Genomic DNA, 18,301 nt, shown 5'->3' on the forward strand with positions numbered 1-18,301 from the left:
GATCGAAACCTTGGCACGATAAAGAAAATGTTTTTCTGAAACCTACATCACACCAGACCGCATCTCACGATTTCTAAATAAATATCGATTAACGGTCACTAATCACCACACAATAATAATTTTGAATAATCGCTAGTCAAAAGCTCAATTGCAACTGAAATATTCTGAAATATGCATTATTATAATTTTTATAAAACGGGTTTAGACTGATTTTTGTCTTAATTTTATTCAACTTGTGACAACATACATCTTAAACATCCAGACGACCTGTTTTTAACAGTATATTTAGTTGGAATATATTTAGTTATATAATTTCACTTTATTGTTTATACAATTGTTAGATTTTCCTTAGATTAGATTTTATAATCTATAAATTAAGTTTAAAAAGTTAAGTTGAATATAGAAAAATATACATTTGATAAAACGAGGTAAACTGTTTATTCGACATAGTTTTTAACACCAGATTTTAGAACATTTGCTAGTAATTATTAATTATAAATCCATATGTACATACTAAATATTTTGTTAATACATACAGATTTTGTTTTGTCGAAGGATGTCAGTCCAATGATAAGACTCCATCCTTTTTCCATCTCAACCTCACCTCTCGAATTTTCCCGCCTTTTTGCCATTTTTCAAATGTCGTGTGATCTATTTGATTCTCGGCGACAAATGAAATGGCCTCGGAGAGCTTTCGTGAAGATATACTTCGTTTAATTATTAAATCTATTACAGTTCGTGGTCCGATTGACAAATTAACATTTTTCAATTAATCAATATTAATGAAAGGTATTGGTTGAGATAAAAAAGTCAGTGTCACGACCAGGATTCGAACCCACGACCTTCGGCTAGATACGCCGCTACTCCACCACTTGAGCTATCGTGACTTCGATTATAATGTAAGTTTTATTAAAAATTAAATTATAGTGAAATGGCATTGCATTCAAATACTGAAAAAATAGTTAAGCTAAAAACATATATAGCATAAAATAATGTTTACTATGATCAATAATTATATAAGATAAGATGAAAATTAATAATTAAGTTGATTAACTAAATAATAACTGTAATGCCAAGCGGAGCGGGAATAAATTTCAAAATTCAACAATCTATAGTGTTTAGCATTTCTGTTAATTTTGTTTTTGTTAAAAAACGACGCCAAGGTATCGCATTCTGAATTTTGCTAACACAGGACATATAGTCAAAATTGAACCATATCCTCCTCTTGAACCTAAGTTCCAGGAGGATCAAATAGGATGTATTTAAACGATATTGTTTTCGACTTTTCAATCACTATTTTTCGTGGTCCGCTTGACCAATTAATATCATTCAATTAATTAAGATTTTTAGTTGAGATAAAAAAGTCAGTGTCACGAGCGGGGTTCAAACCCACGACCTTCTTATATACGAAGGTGACTCTACCACTTGAGCTATCGTGACTTTCAAGTGGTAGAGTAGCGGCGTATCAAGCCGAAGTTCGTGGGTTCGAATCCCAATCGTGACACTGACTTTTTTATCTCAACTAAAAACCTTAATTAATTGAATGATTATCAAATACAACAATCCAATTGCAAATAATAAAGATAATTTTATATTACGATGTCAAATTGCCTATTTATAATATCAGAAAAAAGTTCGCGCATAATTCAAATATACTCCCTTAAAAATTAGCATTGTTTTTAGTCGCAAATTGTTTAAGTTTATAAATGCAATAATAAAATAGTTTATTGCAGTAAAATTATGAATAGTGCACATCGCTAGTACGAGCCAAGAGCCAATCATAATTTAAGACGGTGCAATTTTGACTATTCATGAGAACCGTAAAATATATGAAATATTTAAGTTTTTATGGAATCATTGAATTATTATTTTGCGTAAACTCGATAAATTGAAATTCGTACACTTTCATACTTTACATATGAAATTTTCCTTCCTGATGTAGGAATCTTCGTAGCATAACCTTTCAAGATGATTCTAGTTATCCTAATCTCGCGGTTTGATATTGATTAACTTTTCCTCCTAAATGAAGAACAAACTGTCTATCCTAGTCTTTTGTCATGCTATATATTTTTCCTTAAATAAAATAAAACTTTGATGTTAATTTAAAAAAAAATATTCTTCCACATGTTACAGGTAGAATCAAGTTAACGACTATGTTGCAATTAGTAAGATATGAAAGAAAATAATTTAAAACAACTATCTTTATCTCTGTGTCCGCCTGTTGTCGTTGTTTGCCCTGGTTCAGACGCTTGTAGCTATATAAAGTTGTTGTTGCAAAAACAACCAGTTCAATTGTGTAACAATAGCTATTCACGTTGTTACACTACGTGTAATCATTTGTACAACTGAACAAGAAGTATCGGATATACAAGGGCAAAGCCTTGGCTGGCAGTTTGGAAATGGAATACTTCATTAATTAGCCAAACAATTTCAAAGTGGTGGTAGAGTAAAGATTTTAACAGGCGATTGATTATTGGATGTTTGTTATTATTAAATCAATTATATTTAGTGGTCTATTGACCAAATTACTTCTTTCAATTACTTAATCTTTTTACGTAAGATTTTGGTTGAAATGAAAAAGTCACGAGCGGGATTCGAACCCACGACCTTCGGCTTAGTTCGCCGCTGCTCTACCACTTGAGCTATCGTGACTCCGATCCACTCGGACACCAAAAACCAATTGAAAAATGGCAAAAAGAGGGAAAATTCGAAAGGTTGTAGGTTGAGATGGGAAGTTGGTGTCCGAGTGGATCGAAGTTCAAGTGGTAGAGGAGCGGCGTATTTAGCCGAAGGTCGTGGGTTCGAATCCCTCTCGGACACTAACTTTTTCATTTCTACCGAAACCTTACATAAAAAGATTAAGTTATTATTTTTACGAGGAAACCTACGAGTGTAAACTACCTGAGCATTCGTTGAATAGTTCGGTTTATTTTAAACTTTACCAGTTGTTTAATTTTCCAAATGTTTATTTAAATGGATAAATCAAAAACACCCATGTAGAAAAAAAGTCATTCGACTTGGATTCTTCCAGATTTTATACATTTTTCTTTAAAAAATCAATAAATAATATGTTATTCATCAGGAATAATAAAAGGTCGGGTCGAAAAAAAAAGAGGGTTTCGTAAATTTTTCAAATATCTGCACGCGCCCGAGGGGCCAATTTTCTTTTCCTTTGTCCCACAGGCACAGGAGCAGGGGGCAAATCTTCCAGAATTATACATCCTATTTGCCTAAGAAAGTCTTACGCCCGGGCCTCTCGTTTAAATAAATTTTCCCTCCCTTTTTGCAAAGAAAGTGGAGAACGTTAGTAAACGCAATCTCTTTAAACATGGCCTTCTAGATAGAGATGGAGATTAAATAGAGATTAAATTTCCAAACGACACACGATGAATTTTCAACCCCTTTTATACATTATTTCAACAATCGCAAAATTTCTTGGAGTATAACCTGTATACATATTGATCTGTGAAAGTTAAACAATTTTAAAACTACATTTTTTTTCTTTTTATTTCTTGAGCTTCAAATTAACATACTTAAATTAATTTGTCAGTTATTTTTGGTGATTATTAGAAAATACTACATTAACACTTTACATTAATTTCTCAAAAAAAAAAAAAAACTTTTGCGTGAGTTAATCATTTAGAAATATTTTTTTTACCATTACCTATAAATTCTCTAGTTTTCGTGGTCCGCTTGACCAATTAATATCTTTCAATTAATTAAGATTTTTAGTTGAGATAAAAAAGTCAGTGTCAAGAGCGGGGTTCGAACCCACGATCTTCGGCTAGATACACCGCTGCTCTACCACTTGAGCTATCGTGAGCTAGCTCGGACCTCGAAGACTAATGAATATGGAATAATAATGGCCAATAAATCGGTGTAAAAAGTGTTGTTGAACAAAAGGGGTTTGAGCGAATGGCCACGGAGAGCTCTCAGAGAGAATCAAATAGATTTTACGACATTTGAAAAATGGAAAAAAGGAGGGAAAATTCAAAAGGTGGGGTTGAGATGGGAAGAGGTGTCCGAGTGAATCGAATCACAATAGTTCAAGCGGTAGAGCAGCGGCGTATCTAGCCGAAGGTCGTGGGTTCGAATCCCGCTCGTGACACTGACTTTTTTATCTCAACTAAAAACCTTAATGAATTGATGAAAATTACCTATAAAGATGATCTGATAAAAGTGATACTTACTGTAAAGAAAATAAAGGTCCCAAGTATGAATTAGAAATAATTGGTTATTATTGGAATTATATTTGGAAGTAAAAAGGAAATCGGGCAAAGAAATAAGTGAAGCGTTAAGAAAAATCTTGCACTCATCCGAAGGTCGTGTATCGCGCGAATTCCTTATGCATCGAAATTCCCACCTGGTAATACGACTAATCTTATGACCAGGTTGTAATTTCGATCATCAATCACCGTTCAACACAAAGATATTTACACCTTACCGTGTGAGAATTTTTCTCTATTCAGACGGGAAAATTTTGCAATGAGCAACTCTGGACAAAAGGAGAATGTTTTTCATTTTATGGCCGAGTTTGAAAATTAGTTGACAACCCAAGATGCTGTATTTTTAAGTTAAATGCATACGAATCAAAGTAATGCAAATAAAGATTGTTTGGAGATCGTGATATGCGGTCTGGTGTGGCGTAGGTTTAGAAAAACATTTTCTTTATCGTGCCAACGTTTCGACCTTTATTGAGATCATCTTCAGGGCCTGGTTGTTTAAATTTTACAAATACATGTAGGATGTGAAAAAAAGAATTTATTCAATGGTAACGATTTTAGACTCAACCAAGGAATTGGACTCACTCCAAGTGCTTGTTTTCTGTGTAGATGTGTCTGTTATTACTACCATCTACTATTACTAATAATACACATCAAACCGATCAAATACATACAAACCAACATACACATTCATGGCATTCATTCACGACCTATCACATAAATTAAAAACATTTCTCTCTTCCGATAACTATAAAATAGCTTTCAAAAACTATAAAACAAATCACACCCTTATTTCCAAAATTAAACATGCCGCACCAGTAATAAACAAATCTGACGTAATTTATAAAATCAATTGTTTAAATTGTCCGGCAACTTACACCGGTCTTACATCCTAATATCTGGATAAGAGAGTAAAGAAACATATCTATGATTGCAAAAAACTCAAACAAAATCCTACAGCACTGGCTACCCACCATTTTGAACACAATTTCGACTTCAGCAATCAAAAAAATATTACGCACAGAACAAAACAAACATAAACGTAACTTTTTAGAAATGGTTTACATCAACAGGGATAAACATAGCGTCAATTACAGGACGGTCACGTGTAAACTCAGCGTGCAGTTAATATCATTAATGAAAATCAATATCAATAACATACGTATATCGCGCAAAACATAATACAACTAATTATTCAGAAATCGTGAGATGTGGTTGGTGTGATGTAGGTTTCAAAAAAACATTTTCTTTATCGAGCCAACGTTTCGATCTTTATTGAGATCATCTTCAGGCCTGGGATTTACAAACACTTTGAGTGAGTAGAAATACTTTGATTGAATATAAAAAATATATTTTGCATTGTATAAATTCACTTTTCCACATCCTAAATGTATTTGTTAAATGTAAACAATGTTTGTAAATCCCAGGCCCTGAAGATGATGTCAATAAAGATCGAAACGTTGGCACGATAAAGAAAATNTCAAAGTATTTCTACTCACTCAAGACAAACACTTTTTTGTATTCAATCAAAGTGTTTGTCTTGAGTGAGTAGAAATACTTTGATTGAATATAAAAAATATATTTTGCATTGTATAAATTCACTTTTCCACATCCTAAATGTATTTGTTAAATGTAAACAATGTTTGTAAATCCCAGGCCCTGAAGATGATCTCAATAAATATCGAAACGTTGGCACGATAAAGAAAATGTTTTTCTGAAACCTACATCACACCAGACCGCATCTGACGATTTCTGAATAATTATCGATTAACGGTCACTAATCACCACACATATAACACAACATATAAAACAATCAATACATTCCACACATCAAACATTTCTACATAGACTAATTGTTTAACAATTTGGCTTTCCTTTCCCTAATTATCCCCGTCTATATACTCCTGAAAGGATAATCAGGCCGATTCATTCCCCATCTTTTTCCCATTGTCGGCTCATTTCATATCAACGAAACCGACTCCACATAAAAATGTCTTTCTATCCCTACTTCCTTCCCCACCCCTTCAAACTCCAACTTATATAAACATAAAACATCAATATCTTACTGGCACTCTCAACACGACACACAAGAATGATACATCTACACAGAAAACGAACACTTGGATTGAGTCTAAACTTTCTAGTATTGTATAAATTCATTTTTCACATCCTACATGTATTTGTTTAATTTAAACAATGTTTATAAATCCCAGGCCCTGATGACGATCTCAATAAAGATCGAAACGTTGGCACGATAAAGAAAATGTTTTTCTAAAACCTACGTCACACCAGACCGCATCTCACGATCTCCAAACAATCTTTAATTAACGGTCATTAAACACCACACATATGCAAATAAAGTATATATGTCTTCTCTTCTTCTTCTCCTCCTTGCGTCGGTTTTCGTTGCAATCATGTTGTGCTGGTGTTACAAAACATTTTACACGAAAGATCTCATGTATGAGCTGGCGTGATAGCCCATTGGGTTGGCCTTAAGTAAAATAACTTTATCAGAAAGTACAGCAACTCATTTGAACTACCTTCGTTTTTTTTTTTTTTTGTTAAATTTTTAGATTTCAATTACATTATTTTAATTTCAGTTTAAATTTTATGAGTCCCACCACCAACCTTTGTTTATAACAACGTGTAACTAAAAAATAGAATTTTTCCTTTTGGTAGAGGAGGAGAAAAACACAGAATGTAAGGTGCCATAGGAGAATCTCTGGTGATGTAAACCTGTAAGTCTGCCCTCAATAAATAATAAATTTATTTTCGATGCGGCAATCGTAAAATTTTCCACAAATGACTGAACACTCATCATGACATCACAGATGGAAAACTGGAAAATTAACTGGGTGTATGAGGCCCCGTTGAAGTATTTAAATATAAACTCTTGTAAAGAAATTTACGCCAATTTGTACCACGGACGTTCTGTCACTAGTCCACAGATTTGTCTTAAAGTGTATTAAATAAAGCACCACTTAAGCAGTGAAAAGCCAACCTTTCGCGTGGATTTGCGCTAAAAGGGAATGTCACTGAAGTTGAGGGACGTTGCTAGATTTAACAAATCCAATTCCCATTTCATTCACTCTCCCTTGTTTTATATTTGCTCAAGCCCCTATTGTAAAAACAGTGTCGGTCGTCCTAGTTCATTAGCCGATACATTTGTATATGCAGTTTGCAGGTGTTGAAATCGTTTGTTGGTTTTGTTCGCAGTAATCACACAAATCCATGAGGTTTAACTACACTGAAAAATTCAAATCATTTTCTACATGTGAAAATTATGTACCGAGTAGCTAAGAGTTTTGGTTATTTTCAGTTATTAATTTTATTATTTTTTTTGGCCAAGGTCCGCATGATTCTTGTAAAGGCACTTCGCTGCGTACGCCCGTTAATGAATTGATGTGTTTGAGCTATGATAAGGATAATGGAATAAGTAAATGGTATGTATCATGATTTTATGAGCGCGATACGCTATGTGTAACAAGTGAGATTTACGGGGAAAAGTTTTAAAATTTACTGATTATTACGGGGTTATCAACGAAGTTGAAACTTATTTTTGCCGTTTATGATATTTTACGATCATTAAAAGGTACAATTTGACTCTTCGAATTTCTAAAACACTCAGAAAAAATTCGGAACACTAGTATTTTGTTGTTTATTTCAATCCATATGTATTTTTATTGTTATATTAATGACAACAAACGTATATTAATGTAAACCACATTAAACGAGATTAGAAATTCATGAGATTTATGAAAAACAATACAATTATGACTTTTTGAAACAAAATTAATAAAAACACCAGAAAGTCATTTAGTGTTCTTGTTGTTGATTTACATACGGCCAAATCTGCACATGTATGTACATATATATAAACAAGTACAAAGTTGAGCCTATCATTTCTCGCAGTCTACCTGCAATTCCTGCTTTTGGCCTCGAGAAAAACCCACCCCCAGCTGTTGGAAGTTCGGGTTCAGGCCTTGGTCTTGTACGTCCTCCCTCCCAGGTTGGGCTCGGAGTGCAGTCAGCTATTGGTCATTCCAGCCCCCAACGCAATCAGTTTCTAAATCATTCATCTCTCTTACACTAAAACGAGGTATCTTATCGTCATTATATATTGTCTTGTCTAAAGTTTTTTTTAATATATAAAATCGTAATTACTCAACTTTAGTGTCATTAAAATAAAATACTAATATCACCTTTATTTCGCAAACTACATTACATTTTTCACAAGATTTCCGTTGAAAAATTCCCTTTTCCGAATACACAGTAGCCGCTCAAAGAATAACAAATGGTAAAAACCATGTTTTTTGGAAATATTGTGGCTCGTGCAATGTCTTACATCAAAATTTTGGGGGTTCATCCTCCATCACCTTTACACCAACTATATACCTAAATGATGGTCGATGGGGTACTCAATATTCTACTTCTATATTATATTTCGTGGTCCGATTGACCAAATAATCACGACCTTTGGCTGGTGGGTTCGAATCCCTCTCGTGACACTAACTTCTTCACTTTAACCAATACCTTACGTACAGATTAATTAATTGAGAGTTTTTATTCATATTTATTATTTATATTTTAATTACATTAGTTTTAATAACCAATAAAACCTTTATTTCAATAATTAATTCTGTATTTTAAATTATTAATTAGCCTTGATTCGAGGAGGAAACCACTTTAGTTTGGGTCAAAAGTAATCTTAGTAAAACTTACTACATGGATATTTATGTTCGTTTGTTAGGTTTGAATGTTGTCTGTTACTATCACAAGGGTATTAACCTTACGGTCATTTATTGACCACCATTATATCGCAGACAAATTTAAATTATTGAGAGCCAATAGAGCAAGAAAAATGCCACTACTCAAAAAGGGGCAGTTTTTTCGGGGTAATACAGCTGGAATTTTAAAGATTTATGTTTTCGGTTAAGTTTTGGAGAAGCGAAGGCATTATGGCTTGTACTGAATACATAAGTCAAATAAAGTAAACGTCCATTTGTCTCTCCTGTAAAATTTTCATTTGTTGAGTTGTGTCTCATTTCTGTTGTGTATGCCATATATGATCACACCCAACACAGACAAAATTAATTTTAAATTATTATACAATAGTGTAAAAAGTGAGATTTTTCCATCACAGGAAATTTTTTTCCCTTTGTTAAAAAGGATCCGAGTACCCAGAGCTGGGGCGCGGAATGAAATTATTGCTACCAAGGGAGCTAAATACATTTAGAACCTTTTTGAAAGGGAAATACGCTTAATCAAATTAAAACACTATTTTTTAACTTCAAAGCTAATAGGATATTAATATTAAAGGAAGGTGTTGATAAATATCCTTTCTTTGTAACTGTTCGTTTCCATTTCCCTCTTATTTGTACACAGTTGACAAAATAAGTTACATCTACAGTTAACTTTCCTTTATTTTCCGTGGATATTCAAAATAATGAAGTGTGTAATGTATATAGAATGTATAGCTCTCTTAAATATGTTTTGGCATAAATCCACCGAATCGTAGTACTAATCGTTAAGCAAATTTTATAGAGGCCACCGCCAGGTGAATAGGGCTAATGAGGCACCACATCGAGGCCAAACTCTCAGATTTCTCGGGTCTTGTCCAAAAAGATATTTTGAGTCTATTCCCAACTTTCGTTTTGCATGGGGCTTATTTTCAAATGTTCGACTCGTTCAAATAGATAAAACGGATGACTTTCATAGTCGACAACTCTTCCTGATGTACCAATAATATCCATAAATAAATTAAGTTGTTTTTAAAGTTGAGATAAAAAAGTCAGTGTCACGAGCAGGATTCGAACCCACGACCTTCGGCTTGATACGCCGCTACTCTACCACTTGGACTATCGTGTCTTCGATCCCATCGGGCACTAACTTCGCATTTCAACCGCACCTTTTGAATTTTCCCTCCTTTTTGCCATTTTTCAAGGGAAGTTAGTGCCAGAGGGGATCGAAGTCACGATAGCTCAAGTGGTAGAGTAGCGGCGTATCAAGCCGTCTTTTTTATATCAACTTAAAAAAACCCTTAATTAATTAAAAGATGTTAAATGGTCAAGCGGACCACGAAAAATAGTGAATATCCATAAAAATACAAAGGACACAGGCAACTTTTTATGATTCGAGGGTGAAGAACGTTTTTCAGTCATAATCTCTACCAGAACTAAGGCTGTAGTTAAATAAAATATAAATTAACCTATTGTTACAATCCAGTGTTTTAAAACTTTACGTAATACCTGGAGAGTAATTAAATACAAACTCTTGGGTAATTTGGTACACCAATTTTTCTCACATTTGTTTCGTTTTTCGACATAATTTTACTTTTAGCTAATACCTAGTATTTTAATTTGCCTAAGTTGCATCAAATAAGTAGGTAGGTAGGTCATAACCTAGTTCACAAGGAACTGTGTATGTCGAAACAAACCACGGTTTTAATCTTACTTACTAAATTGTCCAAAACTTAAATAAACGTTTTCACATAGTTTCGCCATGTCAATGATTTTTTTCGAGTGGTGGATCATTCTATGAACAGTAGACTTAATCAGTGTGAGGGATGAACATTTAGATCATGATAAAATTTGATATTTTTTTCAACAATTTAAAGCCCATATTTGATAACGAACCTTTTTCTTATAAGTGTTTTTTTTGCTGATCCATGAATTCAGGAAATGATCATATTGATCTAATGATTTTTAGCAAAGATTACTTCGGTTTGTATCTGTTGAGTCTTTTTCCCAATTTTACATTTTACCAGTTTCACTTTGTTGGTCTTATGAATTTTTCTATATACTAAATTCATTGTGGTAATTGTTTCCTCCAAGAAATGGGTGAAAAATGTGGTCGAGCATTATCATCCATTTTTAACACGAACTGTCCTCATTAAACAGAGAGAATGGGACCACCGCTTCCAGAATGACTTCCTCCATGAATCTCAGTGCAGTCAAATATCCATTCTGCGTGATAATCCGTTTTGTACGGGCATGGATGCTGATTCCAACCCTACCATAACTGACTGTTTTTGAAAAAGCTGTGACTCACACGTGGCACATCAAGCAAAGCACCATGTCTTCTCCATGCCCGGTACCGGTCACCTGATTACCACAAACCAAACCGACACTAATCTGGAAAGATAACGCCCCCTTTGTTCAATTGTACGAATTAATAATAGCCGCATTTCAACTCGATGTCTTTCCAGTAGTAGAGATGCCAGATTAGACTATTCTCATGAAGCTTCTGATAACTGTTTTATAGGTCTGTTACAGACGGTTTGTCTACCTATCAAGAAAGCTGTGAAATGAGGTAACTAGAGATCTCTAGTCGTCGTACATCCGGTCGACCACTACCTTCTCTTCGATGAAGACTTCCGGTGACCTTAAACCATTCCTTTCTTTTTGTCCCGTACATTCTGAATTTTATTTCTGCTAATACATTTTTCTGGCACTTCAATTGTGTGTAATAATTATTCGGAGATTGTGAGATGAGGTCTGGTGTGACGGAGGTTTTAGAAAAACTTCATCGTGCCAACGTTTGATCTTTATTGAGATCATCTTCAGGGCCTGGGATTTATAAACATTGTTTAAATTTTACAAATACATGTTGATACAAGAAGTTGATGCTGTTGTTGTTTTCTTGGACTTAACACTCACCAGAACTAATAACAAAATCGACTTCAAAATATACAGAAAACCCACTGTAACAGACAACATAATAAATGCACAATCCAACCACCCACACCAACCCAAACTTTCAGCACTGCGACATATGATACATAGACTAAAAACAATCCCACTGAACACCGAAAACTACAACAAAGAACTACAAACAATAACGAACATTAAAAAAAAAGGATACAAAACAAACACCATACATAAACCTCTAAAAAACAAAACAACGAAAAAAACGAAACACAAGTCAACAACAAATGGACAACATTCACATACACAGGAAAAAAGATCTACAAACTAACGAATCTGTTCAACAAACTCGGACTGAAAACAGCACTAAGGACAACAATAACACAGGTAAACTACTAAAAAGAAACATAGACACAACTAACCAGCTAGATAGCAACGGTGTTTATAGCATCACATGTCAATGCGGATACACTTACATTGGACAGACTGGAAGGAAACTAAGAGATCGATTCAAAGAACATCATAGATCCTTCAGAGACAATGACGGAAAATCAAACTACGCCACACACTTAATACACTTCAACCACGAACTAAACACAATAGAAACAAGCATGACACTAATACACAATGATCAAAAAGGACGAAAACTAAACATACTGGAGAACCTCGAGATATACAAACAAATAACACTTAAAGACGGAAAACTTATAAACGCATAAACAAACTCACAATCACACACCACCTTTACACCATTAAAAACACTTCGTAACAAAAAACGAAAACGTTCGGAAGAACAAAACATCGCAACCAACACCAGGAAAAAACAAAAAACCAACAACGCACAAATAATAACTGACAACGGAAATAACCGCCACCAAGACCGACCAACGAGCACGGAGACCACGCCCCCTAACGCAACGCCCCCAGCGACAAGCGACGGCCGCAATACTATATAAAACCTACTCAGACTAAATGACAGACAGTTTTTCACTGAAGATGGCGTAATGAATAACTCAAACAAAGCCGATTCAACATGAGTTCGCCAACTCTCAGACCAAACCCCATCATCTACTATATTTACATTTGCGATGATTTATTGCGTAAAGAAATTGGTAAAGTGGTAACTCGAGATATAGTAAGTGTTAAGTTGGTAAATTTATGAGATAGGTGAAATATCATTTTTATTATTTTGGGAATTTGAATATTGGAATAGACATCAATAAATTTTTTCCGTAAAAATTTGAATTGTTTTTTGTTTCTTGCAGTAAAATTCTGGTTTATTATTATCATTTATGTGAAAGGTTAAATAATTGAATAAAGGTTAAATGACTCATTCTTAACTAAAGTTAAGAGTTGATAACTTCATTTGTGTCGATGCCAAATTTATTGTTCGATATGAATCGACGTTTTGCACTTGTAAAGAAATATATTTATTTTTGAATGGAAGTTTATATTTATATTCAAGAATAGTACTGCCTTCCATACACTGAAAAGGCTTCAACTGACAACCAACACGGTAATCTCATTCCTCGGCTCCCATCCATTGCTTCTTATTCATCATCCCTCACGACACGTTTTACCCTAGACCTTCGAATTTGTAATGCGATTGTGAAATGTACATTTCACTATTTGGCAACTTGGTATAGCCGGGACGTCAATTAAGTCCTTCGATAATAAGTAACAGTCTTTTGTCGTCAGTTCGATGATTACTGATTAACTTTGGCCCACTCATTAGAGCTGTTAATCTTTTATTGTCAGTTTTACAATGGGCGGCTTCAAGATTATAAGATGTTAAAGCCTGGTAATGAAAAAAGTTTGTAAGCCTGGCAGGTAATAAATTTGTAATTACTCGCGCCTGTGAACTCAACGAGAAAATGCGCAAATTTAAGCCTTTATTTTCGTTGTATGTGTTAAAATTTGACATGGGTCTATAATTTCTTCAGTAAGTCTGACAACAAAAACCATCATCTCTGGTTAATACTCGCCGGATCAGAAGTCTGGGCCTTCCATACTCCCCGTAAATTAATTAATTACTTTAACAAACCCCGGTAATGAGATGAGCAGTCGTGAAACCAGAGCGAGAACAGGCGGACCGAAGATGTTCAGTATTGATTAAAACGGCTGCCAACGCTTCATCAACTCGCAGACCACACAGTTTAATTTGACAATTTAATACTGTCGGGTCGATAAGCGTTTCCTTTCCTCTTCACCTGCTTTTGTCGTGAATTCCGTAAAAACAAGATAACTTTTTCATGTTTTCGTTGTTGAACTGAACCCCTTGAGGCAGATTTAAAAATTCTTATAAAGAATTTGTTACTTGTTTGTATTGTACTTTGTTCAGAATTGCGTGTGAAAGTATCGACCCACAAAAGTTATTTTTTTCAATTAATTAATCTTTATGTAAGGTATTGGTTGAAATGAAAAAGTCATAGTCACGAGCGCGATTCGAACTCACGACCTTCGGTTAAATATGCCGCTGCTCTACCACTTGAGCTATCGTGACTTCGATCCACCAACCTCCCACTTCAACGTACCATCAATCCAATATGTTGTCTAAATCTAAATACTGATCATGAAGGAAGTCATCTGTGATTAAATTATTTTAATTAAAATATATATTCTTTATGCATTAATCCATTTATGTTAAGTGGTCTAATCGATCATATTAATTATTTCAATTAATTATTCTTTTTATGTTTCATCTCAACCAAGTCTTAAAGCGGCCCATAGACAATCAATATTATTGCACAATATTTTGGGTTGTGCAATTTAATTGATCGTATGCAGACGATATTGAAAGTTTGTGCAATATATTGCATGATTGTCAAAAAGTTGAAAATATATTGTACAAACTGGAAAATATTGCACCGTCTGTTGGCATTATTGCGCAATATCAGTCAGTTTGTGAAGTATCAACAACTGCACAAAATATTGCACAAACTTCAATATCGCCTTCAAACTATTCAAGTTCATTGCACAAACAAAATTTTGTACAATATTATTGAACGTGAAGGGGCAACCGTCAAATTATTGTACAATCTATATTATACAATAATATTGACCGTCTATGGGCCGCTTTCATTAAAAGAATAATTACACAATTAAAATTTTATTAAAAAAAAGGACTTATTATCTGAACTATGTTCGATAGGTATATTCATTTGAAATAAGATAATTCTTTTTCTAATGATCAAAATTTAGACAACATATAATATCCCTCATAATGAGGTTGAAAAGCTTGGCAATCATACACCACCATTCATTGGCCATATTTGCCAAATTCCAAAAAATAATTTGTTCAGAATAAAAAATTAAAGTAACATTTTTTTCATTGGCGGAGTCAAAATCTGTGCTTATAAAAAAAGATCTGTTTTTAATCTGTAAATATTTAATTGGATGGTACATTAGTATATCTTCGATCTCCATGTTTTTTTAACCATTATAAAATATTTTATCTCTGGTTTTTCTCGTTGGTTTTATCCCTGGTGCCGAATGTTCTTCTTTGTTGGATATCTTTCGTAAACAACGAAGTTAGCCTGCAGATCCCATGGGGGTCCAAGAGACAAAATGCTCTTCTAGTGGGGGTGATTAACCTAGGAAAGCGAAATTAACGGGGAGCGATAAACGCATGAAAAAAATTAAAGATTGAAAAATACTGTTCTCCCAGGATCGAAGCTTGATGAATTTTTCATGAAAATCGTCTGTCTGAATTTTATTTGTCCCACCCGTTTTACGGCCGGCTCATGATTTGAATTGAAAATATCGATCCATTTTCCCCTGGCGAATATGAAATTAATCGTGTTGTAACTCTTGGGGCTAGGCCGGCGACGGTACGGACTTATCATTGGCCTCTATTAACTCTTCTTCGTTGATAAACTTATAAACGTGATCATTTTTGTTAGCGATTCGTACTTAAAAAATAAACGAACAATTTCTTAAATAGGTTCAACAAGCGGATTTGTTGTTCAAACGACATTGTTGATTTTTAAAGCTTAAACCTTTAAGACTATCTCCAGGTTGCCAAGTATCGCGCAATATTTGTTCGGAGAGAATGTTAGGTGTTTTGCCATCAGTGTCCGTTCCATTCGTAATTTTGTTATGAACCAGAACAGCGAAACCCATCGTCGTAATATGCTGGCCAAAAATAGTGTATAGTTTACAATAGCGTGTCTTAAAGTAACAGGAGCAATGCATGCATCAGACAACAATGATGGAAAGCGTACTCGAATCATGACACACTCATGTACAGCAAATAGTTTTTGATATTGCCAACTTCTGGAATATAAAGAAATAAAACTAGTTCCAAGTAGAAGCGATACCAAAATCTAGAAAGAATTAAAATAAATGAGATGCCCATAACGGTACGTGACAAAATGAGACAGAAAATCAATTTGACCGGCCCTTCCAAATGGGTATAACAGAGATCTTTGGTAGAAGAGCCAAGTTTCAGGAATGGGTCCTAATATGGTATACAGATGGATCAAATATGCAATAGTGAGTAGGTGTAGTGGCTGAATTACAGACTAGCTACCCTTTGACTGGTTTCAACTATATTCCAAGCTGAGGTCCTTCAAACCATCTCTGCGCACAGGAGTTGAAAAAGAGGACAGAATTGAAAAGGTGACATATTTACATAATTTCAGACAGCCAGGAAACTAGAAAGGCACTAAATGCGTATGCTGTTAGGTCCAAATTAATCTGGAAATGTCTAAATGGCCTAAAGGCCCTGATTACAAGGTTACCTGAAGGTGGTATCCGGACGTGGAGGTACTGAAGGAAGTTAACAGGCTGACCAACTAGCCAAACAAGAGACATTCCTCTCACACGTCGGATCGGAACCATAACTAGGCTCACCAGAGAGTGTGCTAAAGTTGGAACAGAAATAATGTCTCGAGCAAGAAAAATCCAAGCACTGGACGAAAGTACCAGGTTGGCCCTCTTAACGACCATTTAAAGAGGATGTGCAAAGTAGATAGAGAAACATATCGACTCTATCAAGTTGAACCAGAGATAACGGCATATATTTTTTGTGAACATAAGGCTTACGCGCAGAACATTTTTACGGTTCTGACAAAAGTTAACTAAGGTATGAAAAAATAGATACATTTCGAAGTATATGGTTGTATATAATTCATGAAGAAACCCATATAATATAGCAGGGATATGAAACATCAACCGAGAAAAGCGAAAACAATGGTAATAGAGAATAAATAGTTTTTCAAAGTACGTACTTTATTTTTCGATTTTGTGTTATTAATATCTATTCAAGGTTTTGTTATGTTGGTTATGTTAATCGATGTGGCAACTTAATTATACGATGGTTATTTTTTGGTTAATTCATCTTTCCCTGAATCATGATGAACCTTCACGAAGTGAAAAGTACACATGCTCGAAAATATTCCTCACTTAAAGCGTCCCATAGATGTACAATATTTTTGCGCAGATGGATTGCATAAAAATATAAGCGTAATTGTGCGACGTTTAAACATGTTTATCCTTTTGATTTCATACAAATATTTTATCTATTTTTTTTTAAGTTTTTAATTTTATCATTATTTAGTTGTAACTTCCTGGACGTTAAGTTGGTCATATACTTGTAATGTGCAAATTATGAAAACATTTAGATTGTCTAGGAGACTAGTGTTATTTAGAAATTTTATATCTTCACTCAATGAATTTTTCTTTTATTCTTAAGCGACCCATAGACGGTCAATATTATTGTACAATATAGATTGCACAATAATTTGACACTTACCCCTTAACGTTCAATAATATTGTACAAAATTTTGTTTGCGCAATGAACTTGAATAGTTCGAAGGCGATATTGAAGTTTGTGCAATATTTTCCACTTGTTGATATTTCACAAACTTACTGATATTGCGCAATAATGCCAACAGACGGTGCAATATTTTCCATGTTGTACAATATATTTTCAACTTTTTGTCAATCATGCAATGTATTGCCCAAACGTTCAATATCGTCTATACACGATCAATTAAATTGCACAACCCAAAATATTGTGCAATAATATTGATCGTCTGTGGGCCGCTTTAACCGGCCCCTTTCATGTACAATATTATTGCGCAATAATCTTAAGGGTTGACGCAATTAAATTGAATCGTGTGGAATATCCAATGTATTCTGCAAAGCAGGTATGCGCGTAAAATATTATTATCAAATAAATTCAGTTCCTGAGTACTGTGGTGAATGTTAGTGACCTTTACTGCATATTGATTGCCGTAAAAAATTGATTTTTCAAATTCTTCTTGCTTGTGAACGTTTGGAAAATTTTAGCGGAATTTCTGATTAGCACGTCGTACTGTTTGCTTTTATTTTGCTCAACTCCTAAAATCTCCGCTCTTAACGTCTTCGCGAGCCAGCAGTGAGTGGTGTACAGCGATAATGTCCAAAATGAACCTCTTCTTTTCGTTT

General features: G+C 34.3%; 1 protein-coding gene and 1 non-coding gene across 2 annotated transcripts in view; one reads left to right on the forward strand and one right to left on the reverse strand.

Annotated features, from left to right (window-relative positions):
• The window catches only part of LOC112127602 (rap guanine nucleotide exchange factor 4-like), a gene marked incomplete at its 3' end in the record, with an annotated part of 115,026 nt that overhangs the window by 1,859 nt on the left and 94,866 nt on the right, over window positions 1–18,301 (forward strand). The gene's annotated exons all lie outside the window — the stretch shown is intronic.
• Window positions 2,580–2,652, reverse strand: Trnas-acu. Its single transcript has one exon. It is a non-coding gene; the product is annotated as a tRNA-Ser (tRNA).

This window comes from Cimex lectularius, unplaced genomic scaffold (genome assembly GCF_000648675.2).
Source record: "Cimex lectularius strain Harlan isolate CLEC.00 unplaced genomic scaffold, Clec_2.1 scaffold273, whole genome shotgun sequence".
Taxonomy (NCBI): domain Eukaryota; kingdom Metazoa; phylum Arthropoda; class Insecta; order Hemiptera; family Cimicidae; genus Cimex; species Cimex lectularius.